This window comes from Macrotis lagotis, chromosome 4 (assembly GCF_037893015.1).
Source record: "Macrotis lagotis isolate mMagLag1 chromosome 4, bilby.v1.9.chrom.fasta, whole genome shotgun sequence".
Classification (NCBI taxonomy): domain Eukaryota; kingdom Metazoa; phylum Chordata; class Mammalia; order Peramelemorphia; family Peramelidae; genus Macrotis; species Macrotis lagotis.
This window is the reverse complement of record NC_133661.1, coordinates 29,880,259-29,899,245: the sequence shown is the minus strand read 5'-3', so window position 1 is coordinate 29,899,245 and position 18,987 is coordinate 29,880,259. Positions and strand designations below refer to the sequence as shown.

The following is an 18,987-nucleotide window of genomic DNA, read 5'->3' as shown; positions in this document are numbered from 1 at the left end:
GACCAGTTGCCTTCAGAAGACTGGTATGAAAGCTTGCCTGTTGCTTCTTGGCAGAGAGGTCATAGATAGAATAGCAGATACAGAATGAGACATGTAAAGTCTGACATGGCTAATTTGCTCGACAACACATATTTGTTAAAATGTTTTTATTCTTCAGTGGGATGAGGGAACATTGTGGGAGAGAGTGAGAAGGTACTGATCCTGATGTAACAGAAAAAAAAATGATTTTTTAAGATAGAAAGAAGAAAGTGAAAGTTCCAAAGAGGCAGTATTGCATTAGGGTTTTTTTTTAAAAAGTTGCATATAATTGAAATTTGTGGTTTCATATTTACCTTTTCTGTTCTTCATATGTTGAAATGTGAATATTTATATTCATAATACAGAAAAACTTATAAAGAAAATAAACATGGGTGATATAAACACAGAAACTGTCCATAAATGTTTATTTTAAAACCCACAAAGAAATAATTCTCACTCCTTTAATAGATTCTTTTTTTTTTTTTTTTTAGATTTTTCAAGGCAATGGGGTTAAGTAGTTTGCCCAAGGCTACATGGCTAAGTGTCTGAGGCGGGATTTGAACTCAGGTACTCCAAGGCCGGTGCTCTATCCACTCCTTTTATAGATTCTATAAGAAAAGTAAAATTCCAAATTCCAAGGAAATAAAAAGACTTTTATATGATTTAGGACTAGACATTTACAAATACAATTATGTCCTTGTGTGTTTTAGAACACGAGACAATAAATATAGGGTTGTATTTTTAAAAAGTAGTATTTAGAGTATGTTTTACAACTTACAACTTGCTAGCCTCAAAGGTATGTATTTTAAGTACTGAAAGGTAAATACTGTAAGTATTATCACAGTTCCCTTTTACAACTACTTACAGATGTTTGAGTTGCAGACTGGAGATAGAACCCAAGTACTTTTATTTTTATTTTTTTTTCAATTTTAACAACATTGTTTATTCATACAAACCATTACATCTCCCTCCCTGAATGTAGAATAAAATTATATTCTTCCTTCATATTATCCCTAATGAGTAAGTAGTTCCAGACTGCACTGGTTCATCTGTCATACTCCAATTGGATTGGGTTCACTATAACTATTTTTTAGACCAAAAAATGAAATGTTCTAACTCTTTAATCCATTGGTTTTACCACCATTCTGGAATGCAAACAAAAGTACATAAAATTCTTCTGGCATCATCTTCCGAACTCTTTATAAGGTACTTTTAGTTTTTTTAAGAGGCAAAATACAACTTTTTTCCTGGTAGGTATAGTTTTAGGTAATTTTATGAGAAGTTGACCTTGGGCTTTGAAGGATATATGAATAGAGCACAAATTTGGCCAAATTCTATCAAACTGGAAAGTTTTTAATATAGTTACACTGCCATATCATCTGTTACCTTAAGGCCAACAGAGGTTCATCACTAGAAACTTAGTTACTCATTTATGAGTTCTTTTTTTTTTTTAGGTTTTTGCAAGACAAATGGGGTTAAGTGGCTTGCCCAAGGCCACATAGCTAGGTAATTTAATTATTAAATGTCTGAGCCGGAATTTGAACCCAGGTACTCCTGACTCCAAGGCCAGTGCTTTATCTACTGTGCCACCTAGCCGCGGCCCCCTTTTTTTTAAGTTTTCATTTATGAGTTCTTAAATAGAATATTAAAATCTCAGTGATGGAATGGAAAGATCCATGAATGAGGATCCCTTAGACAACAATCCCATCAATTAGTCATTCAGTTTTGACTTGATAACCTCAAGTGAGAGAAGACCTTGCTTTCTCAAAAAAAAAAGCACATTCTCCTTTTGGACAGCTCTAATCATTAAAAAGGTACTCTTTCCTTTAAACCGTGTTATGGTTTTATGAAACTTCTATGCACTGACCTCAGTTCTGCCCTCTGGAAATAAGTAGAATAAGTATAATCTCTCTTCGACTTGACACCCCTTCATATACTTGAAAAGAATCATATTTTTACCCTATTTTCTCTTTTCATAACCAATAGTGATCAATGAAGTAGATAAAAACTTTCCTTCCAGGGAAATGCAAAAAATGGTCCCAAATATGACATTATTTTCAGGCCCCTTCAAATAATCAATCAACTCCTGGTGCTCTACATGTGAATGACTTGTCCAACAAGAAATTTGTAATTGTATATAACTGAATTGAATCTTATTATAAATAAAACTATAAGATATGAAGAACTTCCAGCTAAATGGAAAACAGCTTTATAGGATCTCCTCCTAGGTGGATAAATAAGTCCAGCAAATTCAGTTTTCAATATGTGCTTATGGGAAAGAGGCTTAATTTCATGGGACACTTATGCATCTCACCCAAGTGTTCATGATGAACACTGGCAATAGGATCATCTTAAGCATCACTATCTGTTGTGAGAGGATGAAAAAGCAGTGAAATTCTATGAAAAAAAAATGATACATTTTCAAACTTTGATATCTCCATATTCAGAACCTTCAATGTGAAAGTGAATACAGGGGAAGGGTATAAGATGAAAAGGAAAATACCATGTATAATTACAAAAGAAAATACATTGTATAAGAAATGACAAAGGCTTGCAGAGAACTCAGAAGTCTTATATCTGTAAATTAAGAATATTTTCTCCAAGTAGTAAGTCAGTCGATATTAAATATGTGGAAAGCTGAATAACTTGAAGAAAATTGAAGTTGATTGTGTCTTAACAAACAAGAAACAACTTATTTCTGAATCTACAGTCTTTGTGTAGAAGGTATTGTGTAGAAGGTGTTAAAAGGTAAAAAGTAGCATCAGAGTAAAGAATAAAATCAACACTAAATTAAAACATTGTATGTAATTACAATAGTTCCAGCTAAATTTATTTAGATAAGTTGCTGGCTCCAAAAAATGGGAAATGAATAGTCTTCATTGATATTTCTCAGAGATAGACTGATATAAAACAACCATTAGAGCAAGGCAGTTAAAAGAATATAAAATGCCTTAACCTTGATATCCTTGAAAAAGGGAAAAACATGTAGATAAAACAAGTTTAGACTACAAACTTATTTGCAAAACTTTATGGAAGATATTGGAAGGTTATAAGCAAGATTGTCTCAAAAAAAGAATGAAAATCAGTTGAGAGGAATATGGACCAATAGGAAATTTGTTGTTTGGTCTAAATTATCCCAGTCCCAAGAGTTTTCAAAGATGAAACTGAAAAGAAAGAAAATAGATATGAGATGGAACAGGTATGCTCTCTTGTCTAGGACCTGCAGTGAGCTCAGTCTAATTTGTTGTTTCTAACTTTTTGTCAGGACCAGGTTCAAATTTTTAGACACTAACTACTTTTGTGCCCTGGGGCAATTTATTTAATCCTATTTGATGTTATGAACCTCTTTATAAAATGGGGTTACTGTGTAATTTACACAAGATAAAGTACATAACTGTTATGCAAATAAAGTGTTATATAGATGTTAACTATCATTATATTCTTTTTTTTAAGGTTTCTTTTTTTTTTTGCAAGGTAAATGAAGTTAAGTGGCTTGCCCAAGGCCACCATTAAATTCTTTATAGTCTAGAATTTTCCAATATTTGGCAAGCAGAATAACTTTTAGGGAAAAGATAACTAATCCATTTCAATTGGCTTCCTTTTCTTTGAAATTCAGTAGTAAAATAAGGGCAGCTAAACTGGATGTTTTTAATATCCTCTCAGTTCTAGGTCTAGAAGTCTACGATGGAGTGGATCATTCCCACTGTCTTGCATGCCACATAACTGTCTTTAGCAGGTTCTTGAAAAAAAAAACTCTTCCTAAATCAAGAAGTGAAGCTTAGCTAATATAGCAACTAGTCTTAGATATGTTGGATGCAAATTGTTTTTTTAGGTTTGTCTGAAGACAATCTAGCCTATTTTTTTGAGAAGTCTTAGCCATTCAGTCAACAAATACCCATATTGAATAAATTAAGTATAGTGTATAATACTAAAGTAATCTAGCAATAAATTAGTAAAGTCCCTGTCTTTAAGTTTATTATAGTTTGAAAGGAAAATAAGGCAAAAAAACCTGATAAATATAAGTTGTTATATAAGCACGTTTAGACGAGGAAATTAATACACAAAAAAACTAACAGAAAAATTGAGTCAAATTAGTCAATGGAAGCTTCCTAATGGGGAAGGATATAAACTTTGAGAAATATTTGAGACAGATATAGATATTTCAGAAGAAAAGAGGGAAGTTTTAATGATTGGGTAAAATGAAAAACTTTATATGGAGAGGATGGGGATGGTAGGGGAAGGGAAGACTGGCTAGTTGGAGGATGTGATTTGGACACAAAAGAAGAGAGGAAGTTCCAGTTAGCAGAGAATGTTGACAGCCACTGCCAAAATTTAATTGGAAGGAAACAGGAGTCCTTTTAAGATAAGAGTCTGTAGGGGCGGCTAGATGGCGCAGTGGATAAAGCACTGGCCCTGGAGTTAGGAGTACCTGGGTTCAAATCCGGTCTCAGACACTAAAATAATTACCTAGCTGTGTGGCCTTGGGCAAGCCACTTAACCCTGTTTGCCTTGCAAAAATGCTAACAAAAAAAGAGATAAGAGTTTGTAACTTTGTGCAGTGTTTGGTGTTATAGACCCATTAAATACATAAAATAAAATATATGGAATTACAAATGAAACCAATTATATTGAAATAGTTATCAAAATGCAGTGAAAACAAATTTAAAAAAACTAAGTTCACAGACCTCAGGTTAAGGACTACTAACTTAAGAGAAATAATTGAAGTGGTGAACTTGGAAATGATTTTAGCTACACTTTGAGAAAAATTTGAAGTTACTAACAGTGGAAAAAAATAAATTGATTCAGGAACAAAAAGGGATTTGGTTGGGGGCACAGAAAGAAACAGAATGGAGGTTTCTATTAGCATTAAGGAGTTACCAGAAGTGAAATACTCAGTTTAGGGAATATTTTTAAAGAACTATAGTAATTCATTTAAATCATAAAATTAGTTGAAACTTGGTAAATCAAATGAAGAACAAGGCCATCTGTTTTCTTTCTTTAGTATTTTAACATGTGTCACTATTTTAGGTGATTAAAAATGAATTTTAAAACCCTTAATTTTGTGATAACATGAAATTGATAAAGATGTTGAATTAGGTGGTGGTTGGAATGTAAAATGTCATAAAAAGATCTCAGCAAGGGGCGGCTAGGTGGCGCAGTGGATAAAGCACCAGCCCTGGAGTCAGGAGGACCAGGGTTCAAATTCGATCTCAGACACTTAATAATTACCTAGCTGTGTGGCCTTGGGCAAGCCACTTAACCCCATTTGCCTTGCAAAAACCTAAAAAAAAAACCCAAAAACAAACTGCATATAAGATAACTTCTTCATTATCATTTTCTAGTTTTCTCCTTTTTAAAGAAGAGAGCAAAATCATACAAAGATGCACAAGATGTTCTGAATTTATTCATACAATAGTATTATATGGGTCATTTTCATATTCATATCTTTAGTTACTATACAGAGTTGACACTTTGGGGATAAATTAAGGTGGTAAATTACCCAGTAGGGGCATAGACCAGACAAAATTGAGAACAGGTTCTTGGTAACATAAGAATGGAAATTCTATGCCTGTTCCTTTGCTAATATCACAATTTTTTTTACGTAATAGACCACTAAGGGCCCTTCAAGGTGGATGTAATTTACCCCAGTCTGTATCTAAAAGGGGGAATTCTGTTCTCTAGTTAATGGGAGATGTAATCTGACTAAGATTGAATTGGACTGACGCAAAATCACTCCTTTTTAAGACTCAAGAAACAATTAAAAGACAAATTTCAATGGGTAGCATTATCAAATTTTTTTAACCATAACAAAACAGGGTAATATTATTTTGATTTTAGTTGATCCATGTTATGGATTTGTTTTATGAGAGTATAATAAGGACTGACCTACTTATTAAATGACACGTAACTTTGCCCCATGGAAGAGGAATTAATCAAATTAAGTGAAATTTTTTATGAACTGTAATTATAAGGTAGGTGGAGTTGATTATTATTTTTAATTTTGGAATATCCCTACCCAAAAATTGATTTAATGACTAAATTCTGTGATAAAAACCATGATATGAAATAATCTCAAACAAAACAAGGAAATGCTGCCTTAAAATCATCTAGTGACTTTAACACTGAGTTGTCTTCATTATATTTGTCTCTTTTACCAATATGAATGGATTTGAATGAACAAAGGAAGTAAGGAAATAATTTTTCTGGGATCAATCTCACCAAATCTACTTGTCATGCCAGGTTGATGTGATAGAAACATCACTACTTCAGTGTTAAGAAATTAGTTGTTTCGATAAGTGGTGCCAAACTCAAATAGAAACAGATCCCTATAGGTCATATATTGATTAAGAAAACTACAATTTAATATGATCTATATTGTATTCTACTTTTATTTATTTTGTTAAACATTTGTGAAGGACATTTTCATCCAGTTTGGGCAGCTCATGGGATTGAGTGGATATTCCCCATCATCTGTAGGTTCTAGTCTAGAACAATTTCACTGAATATAACTCACATCAGAGCAGGTAAAATAAGATTGTATAAGATCTTCCTAGAATTCAGAGATGGTCTAAATGATAATATTGGTCTCATAATAATAATAATAATAATAATAATAATGATAAAATACACTGATATAATAATTATAACTAAAACTAATAAGGTGACCAGAGTGTTAAAAATAATGTGATGAGTTCTAATTTGTACTTGCCAAGAGCTACATGCAGAAGTAAAGGGGTGAAAGCAGACTGACCTGCATGTGTCATATTCTATTACTAAAAAGCTCTCTCATGTCTAAAATGTGGTTCTTAATCCTATTGTAAGTCATGAACTTTTAAATTTCTCAAAGAAATACTTTGATTGTTTATCAGAATTCTTGTCACTCTTGTATTATATAATAGAATTATAAAGCAATTAGATTGGTTTAAACATGTGTGGCATGATACACTTTAATATGGTACTAAGACAAAAAGCAAAATGCACTCAATATTAACTTATTAAAAAGAAGACAAAGAAGAGTTGAAATGTGTAAATTTAGTTCCTTTAGCTTTTGTTTTCTTGCTGAAAATGGGAGTTTCTTTAAATCAAGATGTAAATCAATTTTAGTATTAAAGTAGTTAATTTTCCTGATGGTATTAATTAATTTCCTGAAGGTATTAATGTGATATTCACCTCTTAGGGCAGCCAGAGCACCCCTTTTGGTCTATTCTCCCTTCTTAACTCTTTGCATGTTTTTAAAACATTTTAAAAATCAGATATGTCCCTCATTCCTGCTTCATATTGCAATGTATTAGGCCAAACACTTGCCACTGACAGTCAAGTATCTTTCTGATGGAAATGAAAAGACAGCAAGAGTTAGAATGAGAGAAAGAACAAGCAATGCCCTTTGAGTAGGACTGTTTCTGCAGCTGTTGTGTACATTAATCCAGGGAGCAGATCTCCCAATACTAAATTTAGCAAGACATATCCTTTTACATGATAAAAAAATTAAAATGAAAGTCTTAACTATGTAGTCATTATTTTAGATTTACTTTTCTTTAAGAAGGAAATGGATATTTGACTGGAATATTGTTTTACACAATTACTTGAATAGGTCATTGAAAAATGACTAATACCATATATATATATATATAGAGAGAGAGAGACATAGATATGCATGCAAATACACATATATAACATGTATGTGTTACCTGTATTGATTTTATTCTGATGATTTTTTTTTACCCTTAGTCCCCAAATAGATCCTAGCTTTCAAGAGGAGGTTGGGAAGAAGGATGATATCAGCCTTCTCCAAATTTATTCTGAAGAACATTTGGTGTTTTTTTTTAGTTTGTTTTATGCTACTGACTGTGATACAACACACCTATTTAGAACAATATTCATTCTATGAATTCATCTTATCAACATTAATTAACATTCTGAAATACCCCCCTTCATCCACTGTCAGTGTTCTGTGAAATATTATCAAAACATATTTGTGAATTAAGTCCATATATTACCTTTCTTTTTTTTTTAATTGACCCAGAAGAGAATCTCCAGCCCTGGTGTTCTACAGTGATGCCAATTATCCAAGAGAACTTGAAGATGAAAGGACAGGAGAAACATGGGAAGTCTTCACGTCCTTGGGCACAGAGAGTAGCCGTCCATAGAGAGCGAGGAGTTAACAACCTTAGTTTCAGTGAAGATGGCTGCAAGAAGCTGGACAACCTGTCACCACTGAAGCCAGAGCATTTGTCAGTTCGCAGGTCCCAAGTTATTTTGAGCTGTGTAAACCATGTGCCTGTGAAACATTCCACCTGATTGGGTAGAAGAAGACTGAGCAAGGGATTCCAGCGCAGATCAGCACCTATGGGCACTGAGTTTTTCTAATTGTAGAATTTCACCTAAAGACAGATGCTCAAAAAGTATATTATTAATTCATCTTTGGGACAATGCACAAGGCACAGGCATGTTACATTTTGTCAAAATAAAAAGCACTTATTTAAAAACAGAAATAAAAGAATAAAGACTTTTGTTTATTATAAATTCTGCTCATAATTTTCAAGAGTTTTGATTTCTCATATTTAACCACCATACATTCTTGAACCTGTCAAGTCATAAACTTGCAAAACTGATACAAAGTTGTGGCAAAGTTTAGAGACAGAAATGTTCCTGAGGTGAGTATCAAAAGACTGAAAAAGCTGACATCGAAAGAAATAAATGAAAGATCTTTCAAAAGGAAAAGGAAAAACAAGAATATGACGATAGGAATAGCTGAGAAAGACTGCTTGGGCACGGTTTCAAAGTCCAAATGCTTCATGTTTTCAAATATGGTTTTTGAGGATGCAGCCCTCATTCATGTCTATCAAAACCTGAGATCATATTTTAGGAAAATGCTTTGAAAATCAAAGAAAACATGGCTCCTATCACATTTGTTGCCAAAAATAGTAAGAAAAAAAAAATGTCATTTACCTAGTCTAATACCCTTCCAGATATTTACTTTGTCAAAATACAGATTCTTAGATAATGTTAATTTTATAGTTCAATACTTTAAGTATTTGTGATCCTATAGTATGGGTATTCATTGCACTAATTGAGATCTTAGCCCCTCTACAATTTAGTCTGCCTTTGAGAGTTACCCTGAAGCCACTGGTTGTTATATACATTTGCAAATGTATATAATGTATAGCAGCTTTATGCTGCTAACTTTATAATACATGACTTTATAATGGATCAGAGATCACAGAAACAGTATTTTTTTAGTGAATACCCAAACTTTGAAAATTCAGATTTAAGGATCATTGACAAGTTAACTAAAAGAATCATTCTCTTATTTTTCTTTAGTTTTCTTAATAAAATTAAGGTTTTATTTTGGAATTAATTTTCTAATCTTAGTAAAAGGTCTTTAATCCCTAGAGCCTTGATATCCTGTATTCCTAGAACCTTGTATAGAAACCAAATGTTTATTTACTGAAGTTAACTACTGTGATAAAAATTTTATCATATATATATATATATATGTATGTATTATATTCCATGTCTACATAGTCAAAATAAAAGGGGAATCTAAGAAAGTCATGCCAAATTCTGGAGGGTTATCTTTTTGCCTTAATGATTCAAATTTGCTGTATTTATTAATTGTGCTATTTAGAAAACCAACTTTTATTTTTTCTTAACCTCTAACATTTTACAGTTTTAAAAAATCAATATACTTTGAGCCTTTTCTAGACTTATTTTTTTTCTATTTTCTGTTTCTAATAGGTAGTGTGGCTTCTCAAAAGGTCTTTTTTTAAGGGATATGCAGGGGAGGAACATCCCCACTTTCCTCAGTTCCTGGGAATGATGTCAGTATTTGGAGGTGCTGGTCTACATGTGCTCTTAGGGTACACATCTCTTTGAAAGATTCATATCCTAAGACTTGGGTGGGGCCAAGGGAAGTTGGAACCCCTAGAGCCTAGTTGAGATGATTCTCTTATTCAACAAACTATTCTGTAGGTGCCTACCTGAAAGAACAAACCTATACACACTCACTGTTAATTTATTAGAGCAGATTGTGATGTGACAGCGTGAGTTTCCTTTCCAACTAGGCACAGAATATCGAGGTATGAATTGAACTGTACTTACTGCAAAGGAGAATAAAATGTATAGTAGAGCAGAAAAGAGGAGCAAATGTGGGGAAAATTACAATCATTTTAGAAATCAAGGTAAGGGCTAGAGAAAAAGAACCCAAGAAATACTTTTACCAATCATCTCTTTTTGCTATTATGCTTTAAAATACATTACTGTACAAGTTTTCTGGCATAGTACCATGAATTTTCTGAGAAAAGATATAACAAAATTTAAAAATTATAAACCCAAATCAGCTAATATAGCAATACAGGATGTCTCTCTTCAATGAAACTGTAGATCTACATTTTAGTTTACAACTTTTAAAAAATTATTTTCTGCTTCAAAAATCTGCATGATTCCTCTTGTAATTCATTAATTCTCATACAAACATAATTCTGTTATCCCCTGCCTTCCCTTTTTACTATGGTCTAGGAGTAAAAAAAGTTACTCTTGGAAATGTTTTTCCTCTTCATCCCACAGGTAAAAGTAAACCTTTTTTGAGGGAGAGAGAAGCATGTGAATACAAACCTTTGATTCTGAGTGGGTGGGTCACACCTGAAGGATCTTCAATTTGCTTTCAGTTGTTTTCTCTGCTACAGAAACAGTGGACTTAGGTTGAGATGATCCCTAGGAATGCCAAGGAATCAGAAGATCCTATGACAAAGGAAGACTTCACTTGCCAGCATTTGGAAAAATGTGCTATTAAAGTCAACGTATTTTTTGGATTTTCTGTTGGTTGTCGCTTTTTTTAAAAAATTAATCCCTGCTATGTTTCAATTTTCTAAAAATGATTTCCATGCACATAAGTTTTTGCATGTTGGACCTGAAGTGCTCAGAGGATGTTATTGTCATAACATCTATTCAGGGACAAAAGTGATCTCTGGGTCTCCTTTCTGGGAATGAAGGACAGATATCTCCTTAAGTTATAGAATAGTATTTTCTAAAATAAATGTTCAAAGCAATTTGGTTGTTTAAATTCATAAGGGATCTATTACTGAAAATTTTTCAAAAGAGAAAATTTCACATGACAGGTTAGTACATGACATTTTTAAAAGTTCTGTTTCCCAGTAGATTAAAAATCTTATAATTTGCTAGAAAACAATATATTATTTTTAAAATGCAACTAATCATGAGGCTATGATTTTGCTCATTTCTTGAAACTATTAAATGTGTTGAAAATCATTTCTAAAAAATAATAATACAATAATAATTAACATTGATATAGCATTTTATGTTATACAAAACTCATATATCTAGTATCTCATTTGACAAGAGAGAAATATAACTGAATTGGAAAGAAAACATTTGACCTGGGAAAAATAAGAAGCATTTAGAGAAATATTCACATTAGATTTTTTAAAAAGCAAATAAAAAAGCATATCCTGAAAAGCTAATCCACATCAACTTGTAGTTACCTCTTTTGGTGGCAGTACCTTCTCCTTCCCAACCGACAACTTTACCAGTCCAAGTCTAACTGTTCAGCTTGTATGCATGACAAAAGTAACATTGAAGAAATTTGATACTGCCAAATAATGAGGAATATTTACAGGATTCAATTGCAGATATAGGGAGCAGTCACTTAGAACAGGCTGCTCTTTGAAAGTAACTTTAATATCTTGATCTGTAACAAATATAAAACACCCACATATGATCCACAAAAGCAGCAAGAGACCAAAAAAACTGTTGAATGATTGCATGAGAATAATGATAGTAGAAAAAGATTGTGTGACTATCTCTAGAGGAAAAGAAGTAATAGAAGGAAAAATTCTAGAGAAAAAGATATTCACAGAGAGATATAGCAAAGAAGGTTGGTAGAGCATGTGCAAATCTGAAGCAAAAGGCTTGTACTTTACTTGGTATAATGCTAAATATAAAGTTGATGCTAAAGAAATGTGAAAAAAAAAGGAGAATTTAGGACTTTTCCAAGGTAAATTTTATGAGCTTTGCCAGGCTGTTTCTAGGATTTGGAAAATCTTTTTATTCATTTCATCTTTCTTTACTGGTTCATCTTTCTCCTATAGGTTCCTAAGGCCCTTGGGTCCCCTTTCCAATCTGTATATTATCTACTTGGATGATCTCATCCCTTCCCACTATTTCAATGGGGATGACTCTTAAATCTCTCTCTCCTGTCCCAATTTCTCCCTTGAGCTTTAGTTCTGAATTGCCAACTCTTTGCCAAAACTTTCTATCTAGACATCTACCCAAAACCTCAAATTCAAAGTGTCAAAAGCCGAATTCATCGCCTCCCTCAAACTTCCAACTTCTCCTAACTTCTCTATTTCTGTTGGGGTTGCCATGATCCTTCCAGTCACCCATAAAAACAACTATGGCCTGACAGGGATGACTGAATCCAAAGGACCCTTGAAGGGATATTATCCATAGTCACATAAATAAAAGTTAGTTAGGGTTGTTATACAAAAGAAATTGGAGTTTTAAGGAATAAAATTGTCTTAATAATGGTAATCTCTGGGACTCTTTGTATTTTGGCTTCCTTATTTTCATAGGTACCCCACAATCTCTGAATCTACTTAGTACAGTTTTATCACCCATCTGAGCTTTTGGATCTTCATTCTATGCAGACACCTGGGATGAACCTGTCTTGCCTTTTTGCTTTTTGAATATTTTCCTAGCTAAGGTCCCTTGACTTCCAGACCTCCATAATCCTAGCCTGGGATTACCCTTCTCTCCACCTGGAGTTTTGATGAATACCTGGCACATTTGATGAAAAACTGGCAATGGGTAATACGTGATAACCTAAAATGGAAATCGGACCATCATAGACTCTTCTCTTGACAATAATCTAGTTGTCAAATCTGCGGCTCATATCTTCACAATATTTCTAATGACATTTTATAATTGCTACCTTCACTGCTTCTTCTCTGTGCACACTTTCATAATCTCTCTCGCTCCCTGCTTCACAGTCTCCCCACTCTAGTTCATTCTCCTCTCAGCTACCCAAGCGATCAACTTGGGTAAAGCTGTGACTGTGTGTGACTGTGTGACTTCCCTAGTCAATAAATCCAGTGATACCTTATTGCTCCCAGGAGCCAATATAAAATCAGGTTTGGCTTTTGAAGCTTTCAAAATCTGTTCCCTTCTTACTTTTCTAATCTTATTATACCTCAGTCCCTCTACATGTTCTTCAATCCAGTGACATTAACCTCTATGCAGTTCATTTCACAAATACTAGTTCCTGACTCCACTGGTGGTCTAACATGCTTCACCTTTGCCATCTGGATTCTCTGAAGTTTCAGCTAAAATCTAACTTTTTTCAAGAAACCTTTCCTGGACCTCTTTAGATCCTCTCCAGTACATCCTGTAAACACTTTGTTTGAATGTAGTCATTTAAATATAGTCTTTCTCATTAGATTCTGATCTCCTTAAGGGCAGGAACTGTATTTGCCATTCCTTTTATCGCCAGTGCTTAGCAGAATGTTTGGCCCATAGTAAGTGGGCCTAAATGTGGATTTTATTTGAAATGCTGGAATAACCTTTTTTTTTCTATTTTAAAAATCATGTTTATGTAAAGTTTTGAGTTCCAAATTCTATTCCTTCTTCCCTCCTTGTCCTCCCATCTCCCTGAGACAGTAAGCAATCATATACATATACATATATATATATATATATATAATATCATCCATGTACAATTAGGTAAAACATTTCCATATTAGTCATTTTATACAAGATTAGAATAAAAGAAAAAATGAGAAAGTAAAAAATAGCATGCTTCAGTCTATATTTAATCAATATTTCTTTCTCTGGAAGTAGATGGTATGTTTCATCATTAGTCCTCAGATTATCTTGGATCATTGTATTGCTAAAAAGAGTTTAGTTATTCACTGTGCTTCATCAAATAATATTGCTATCATTGTGTACAACATTCTTCTGGTTCTTTTCACTTCACTATGCATCAATTCATCTAAGGGTAAAAAAAGTTAATCTTAGAAATGTTTTTCCTCTTCATCCCACAGGTAAAAGTAAACCTTTTTTAAGGGAGAGTTCTGCGTTTTTCTAAAATCAACCTGATTATCATTTCTTATAGCACAATATTCAGGCATTCCTCAATTGATAGCTATCCCTTTGATTTCCAATTTTTAGCCATCACAAGAAAGAAATGCTATAAATATTTTTGTACAAATAGGTCCTTCCCCCCACCTTTTTTGATGCTTTTGGGATATAGACCCTAACAGTGGGTAATGCAGGATCAAGGGGTATACACAGTTTATTGCCCATTGGGTGTAGTTCCAAACTGCTCTCCAGAATAGTTGGATCAGTTCAAAACTCTACCAACAGTGCATTAGCGTCCCAGTTTTCCCATATTCAAAATTTTCCTTTTCTTGTCATATTAGTCACTCTGATAGGTGTGAGATGACATTCAAAGTTGTTTTAGGGGGTGGCTAGGTGGCGTGGTGGATAAAGCACCATCTCTGGAGTCAGGAGTACCTTAGTTCAAATCCGACCTCAGACACTTAATAATTAGCTAGCTGTGTGACCTTGGGCAAGCTACTTAATCCTGTTTGCCTTGCAAAAAACAAAACAAAGTTGTTTTAATTTGTATTACTCTGATTGTGATTTAAAGTATTTTTTTCATCTGATAATAGATAGTTTTGATTTGCATGAAAACTGTTTAGATATTAAGACCATTTATCAGTTGGAGAATGACTTGTATTTTATAAATTTGATTCAGTTCTCTATATAAGAAATGAGACCTTTATCAGAGATGCTGTCTTCCTTATAATTTTAATTGCATTAGTTTTGTTTGTGTAAAACCTTTTTGATTTTATATAATCAAAATTATCCATTTTTACATTTTGTAATGCTCTCTTATGTCTTCTTTGCTTCTAAATCTTTTCTCTTATCCATAAATCTGACAGATAAACTTATTATTTTATGCTCATATAATTTGCTTATGATATTGTCCTTTATTAATCACGTACCCCATGTTGAATTTATCTTCATATTTGGTATGAGATGTTGGTCTATATCTGTTTCTGCCATATTGTTTTTCCAGTTTTCCCAGCAGTTTTTGTCAAATGAGTTTTTGTTTCAAAAGCTTGAATCTTTGGGTTTATAATATTTTAGATTACTATGGTCATATATTATAATGTAATTTGTACTTAATCTGTTCTACTGATTCATCATTCTCTTTGCCAGTATTAGATTGTTTTGATAATCACTGCTTTATAATACAATTTGAGATTTGGTATGTTAGATCAACTTCTTTTGCATTTTTCTCCCATTATTTTCTTTGATATCCTTGAGCTTTTGCTCCTCCAGATAAACTTTGTTATTTTTTTTAACTCCATGAAATAATTTTTTGATAGTTTGGTATGGCAGTGAACAAACAGATTAATTTAGTAGAACTGTTATTTTTATTATGTTGACTCAGCCTGTCAATGAGCAATTAATATTTTTCTAATTGTTTAGATCAGACTTTATTTGTGTGAAAAATGTTTTATAGCCGTATTCATATAATTCCTGGGTTTGTCTTGGTAGGTGGTCTCCCCAGAATTTTATATTGTCTACTTTACTTTAATGGAATTTCTCTTTCTACTTCTTAATGTGGGACTTGTAGGCAATATATAGAAATGTTGATAATTTGTGTGTTTATTTTGTATCCTAAGCGTTGCTAAAGTTGATAATAACCAAGTAGTTTTTTTTAAATGGTTTTCTAAGATTTTCTAAGAATATCATCAATCATCTACAAAGGGGAATTCTTTTGTTTCCTCTATTTATAACCTTTTAACTGGGTTGGTTTATTCCTCTAGTTTCTTCCCTCTAAAATCCATTCCTTCACTCAAATGCCAAAATGATCTTCCTAATGTAAAAGTATTCTCCTACTCAAAAATCCACAAATAGTTAGAAACTTATGTTTTAGTGTCTATAGTCTTCCAAAGTCTAGCTTTGACCATCTACCTACCTCTCTGAAGTGGGCAAACATCCTATTCTTCCCCAAAACATTAACTATTCCACTCCCTACAGTGGCTAATTCAAACCTTTCCTCTTCTCAAGCTTTCCATGGTTCCCTTTTCCCCACTTTCAGTTGAGGACCTGCCTCATACTTAATCCTTTCAAAATGAAGTTAATCTCCCTCCCCATCTTATCTCATTCTCACTGCAGGAAGTGGCCCTTCTTGCCAAAGCCAATCCCTCTAAATGCACCTTTGAATTGTCCCCCTCTCCATTCCTCCTGGAGGATACCTTGATAATCCTTCTCACTCTCTTATCTTCAATATTTCCCTTATCAGGTTTCTTCTCCCCCCAGGCCCCCACCCACCTACCATTATGAGTAATTAATGTCCTCTCTACTTTCTGGGAACTTCTTGAGAAAGTCATCTATACCAGGGGCCTGTGCTTCCTTTCCTTTCTCTCTCTTCTAAACCCTTAGTAATCTAGCTATTGATCCTATCATTTATTTGAAAATAGCCCATACAAAATCCCAGTGACCTCTTAATTGCCAAGTCTAAACGCCCTTTCTCAATATCCATCTTTTTTTTTGTAGCGTTGCCCCTATTGATCACCTTCTTCTGAATGTTTTCTTTTCATTTTTTTTTTTTGTGACACTGGTTCCCCTTCTATCCATTCAACATCTCCTTTTCAGTCTCCTTTGCTGGAGCTTCATCCAGATCAAATCCATTTATCACTGGTTATCTTTAAAAGCTAGACACCTATCTTCTGTCATTGAATATTATCATCTGATCACATGGGTTCAATTATCATATCTATGCAGATAATTCTCTGATCTTTATATATCTAGCTCTTGTATCTCCTCTGATCCCCAAAGTTCTATTACTGTTAGGTCATCTCAAACTCAATATGTCCAGAATAGAATTCATTATCTTCCTTCTTAAATTCTTCCCTCTTGCTCTCTTTTACCAAGGCTCACAGCCTTTTTATCATCTTTAACTTTTCATTTTGCTGTACATATCTAATCCATTATGAAATCTTGTCTTTTATACTTTCATATCTCTCCTGTAAGTTCCTCTCTATTAATTTGAAATCTAAATTTTGGTTTTGTATCTTTCCCCAGAGTGAAACTCATTTAAAATGATCTTGAATTTTTGTGAAAAGTGTTATAGTTGTGTTCATATAATTGCTATGATTATTTGTATATTATTAAAGAAAACTAAATATTTAGAAAGATGTTTGAAATTGTATGTTATATTGTATTGGTAATACTTTTTTAAGGTATCAAAAATAGATTTGAAGCAATATTTGTTATGCTAAAGTTTTTGAGCAGTGTTCTTTTGGAGAACTATTTTGGAATTCAAGTTCATAATCTTCCTGATTAGAAAGATACATTATTCTTAAACTCAACCTTGAAGTGTTCTTTGAGATTGCAAAAAATGAAAATAAGGAAAGAAAATGTGGTGGGAAGAAAACCCTGAAAAGTAACAAGTACTTCTGAACCCAGATAATAACTGGTATCTTGTGAGACAGAAAAGAAACATAAAAGCAGTCATCCTAAAAGATATGATGCAATATCATAGATGGACCAAGTGACCTACTGAGTGAGATTTTTTCCAAACTTAGAATTTTATGATTTTTCACAATAATCTGGGGAAATTGTTCTTAATGGTCAATAATATGTATGTGGGGTCTGGGCAAGGGGAGTAAGTGTGGTCAGTAGGTAGGAAATTGGAAAAAAATGTCTGAAGCAAATACTTCTGAACTTGAATTGGCTTTTCTTTTGTTCATTATATATTTGCTAATAATGCTTTTGATTTTTGTTCTTTTAAATGAAATTTAAACTACTTTTATTTCTCTGTCAGTTTTTTTTTACAAGTCTTATGTATGATAATAACAGTTTGGGAATATTCTATTCATAACATTATACAGTGAATCCTTTAAATGCCAGGATGCCAGGCCTTGGGTGATTTCAATCAGATTCTATTTTTAGAGATGGTAGACGTTTCAGATGGCTAAAAACAAAGCTCAGTGTTCTTACACATGACACAGGTTACTACAATATTACTAATGACATAAATAGTAATTATTCAAATTAGACCTGAACGTTAATTACATCAAGAATAGCAATGAAAATCGAAAAACACAGTCAGTTTAACTGATTGGATAGATTTTTTTTCCTCTATTAGTCTAACAAAAGAAAAAAAGAATTGCTTTCACTTGTTATTTTCATATGGCTGATTGAGGAATTTAACATTCTTCAGTTTTTGTGGACGGAAGTAGAGAAAAGAATTATTCAGTTTAGTTTGTGATATATATCCAGTGGACATTCTAATTTGTTGACTGGATATAGTATGGGTCGATAACTACTTGAAAAATTACCATTCTGATGAAGCTGATAGTTCTCTAAATCAATAAAAGCTGAAATACATAGGATCACAGATCATTCACTTCAGTTATCCCTTCTAATAGACAACCCAGATAATATCTCAGGAAAGAATTCACCTAAAATAGAAAAGATCGGACAAGAGACTTTTATTTCTTTTTTCAAAAGTGATCAAGAAAGAGCCAGTGATTATAGACCCAAATGACTATTTTTTAAAAATCTCTATATGATACTTATTACATCTAGTCACACCTTTGCAATACTCCTAGGCATTTCAGTTGATCACTCCATGGGAGGGAGTGTCTGAGTAACCACTGGGAATTCTGGGGGTGTGCAGTCCCATAGAGAGCCTTCTCTTCTTGCCCTGAAAAAGATTCCTATGTTCTGATTTCCTTTGGATACAGGAAAATTTTGAATCAGTTTGGACTCTAAGGAGCAAGCAGTCTGCCTGAGGGAAAGAGGGGGTGGAGTGAGGCCTGGAAGAGGACTAATTGGAGAGTTGTGGTGATCTAGGGCTGGCAGGCATCTTACATTGTGCTGGGTTCAACCAGTGGGGACTAAGAATAGCTGACTGGACTGTGGGCAAGCTTC

At 33.3% G+C, this 18,987-nt stretch overlaps 1 protein-coding gene across 1 annotated transcript in view; it reads right to left on the bottom strand.

Annotated features, from left to right (window-relative positions):
• MYPN (myopalladin) overlaps positions 1-18,987 on the bottom strand; it is a 120,310-nt gene that overhangs the window by 84,606 nt on the left and 16,717 nt on the right. The window contains 1 exon segment of the mRNA XM_074232368.1: positions 8,016-8,312. The gene's annotated coding sequence lies outside the window, so the exon portion shown is untranslated.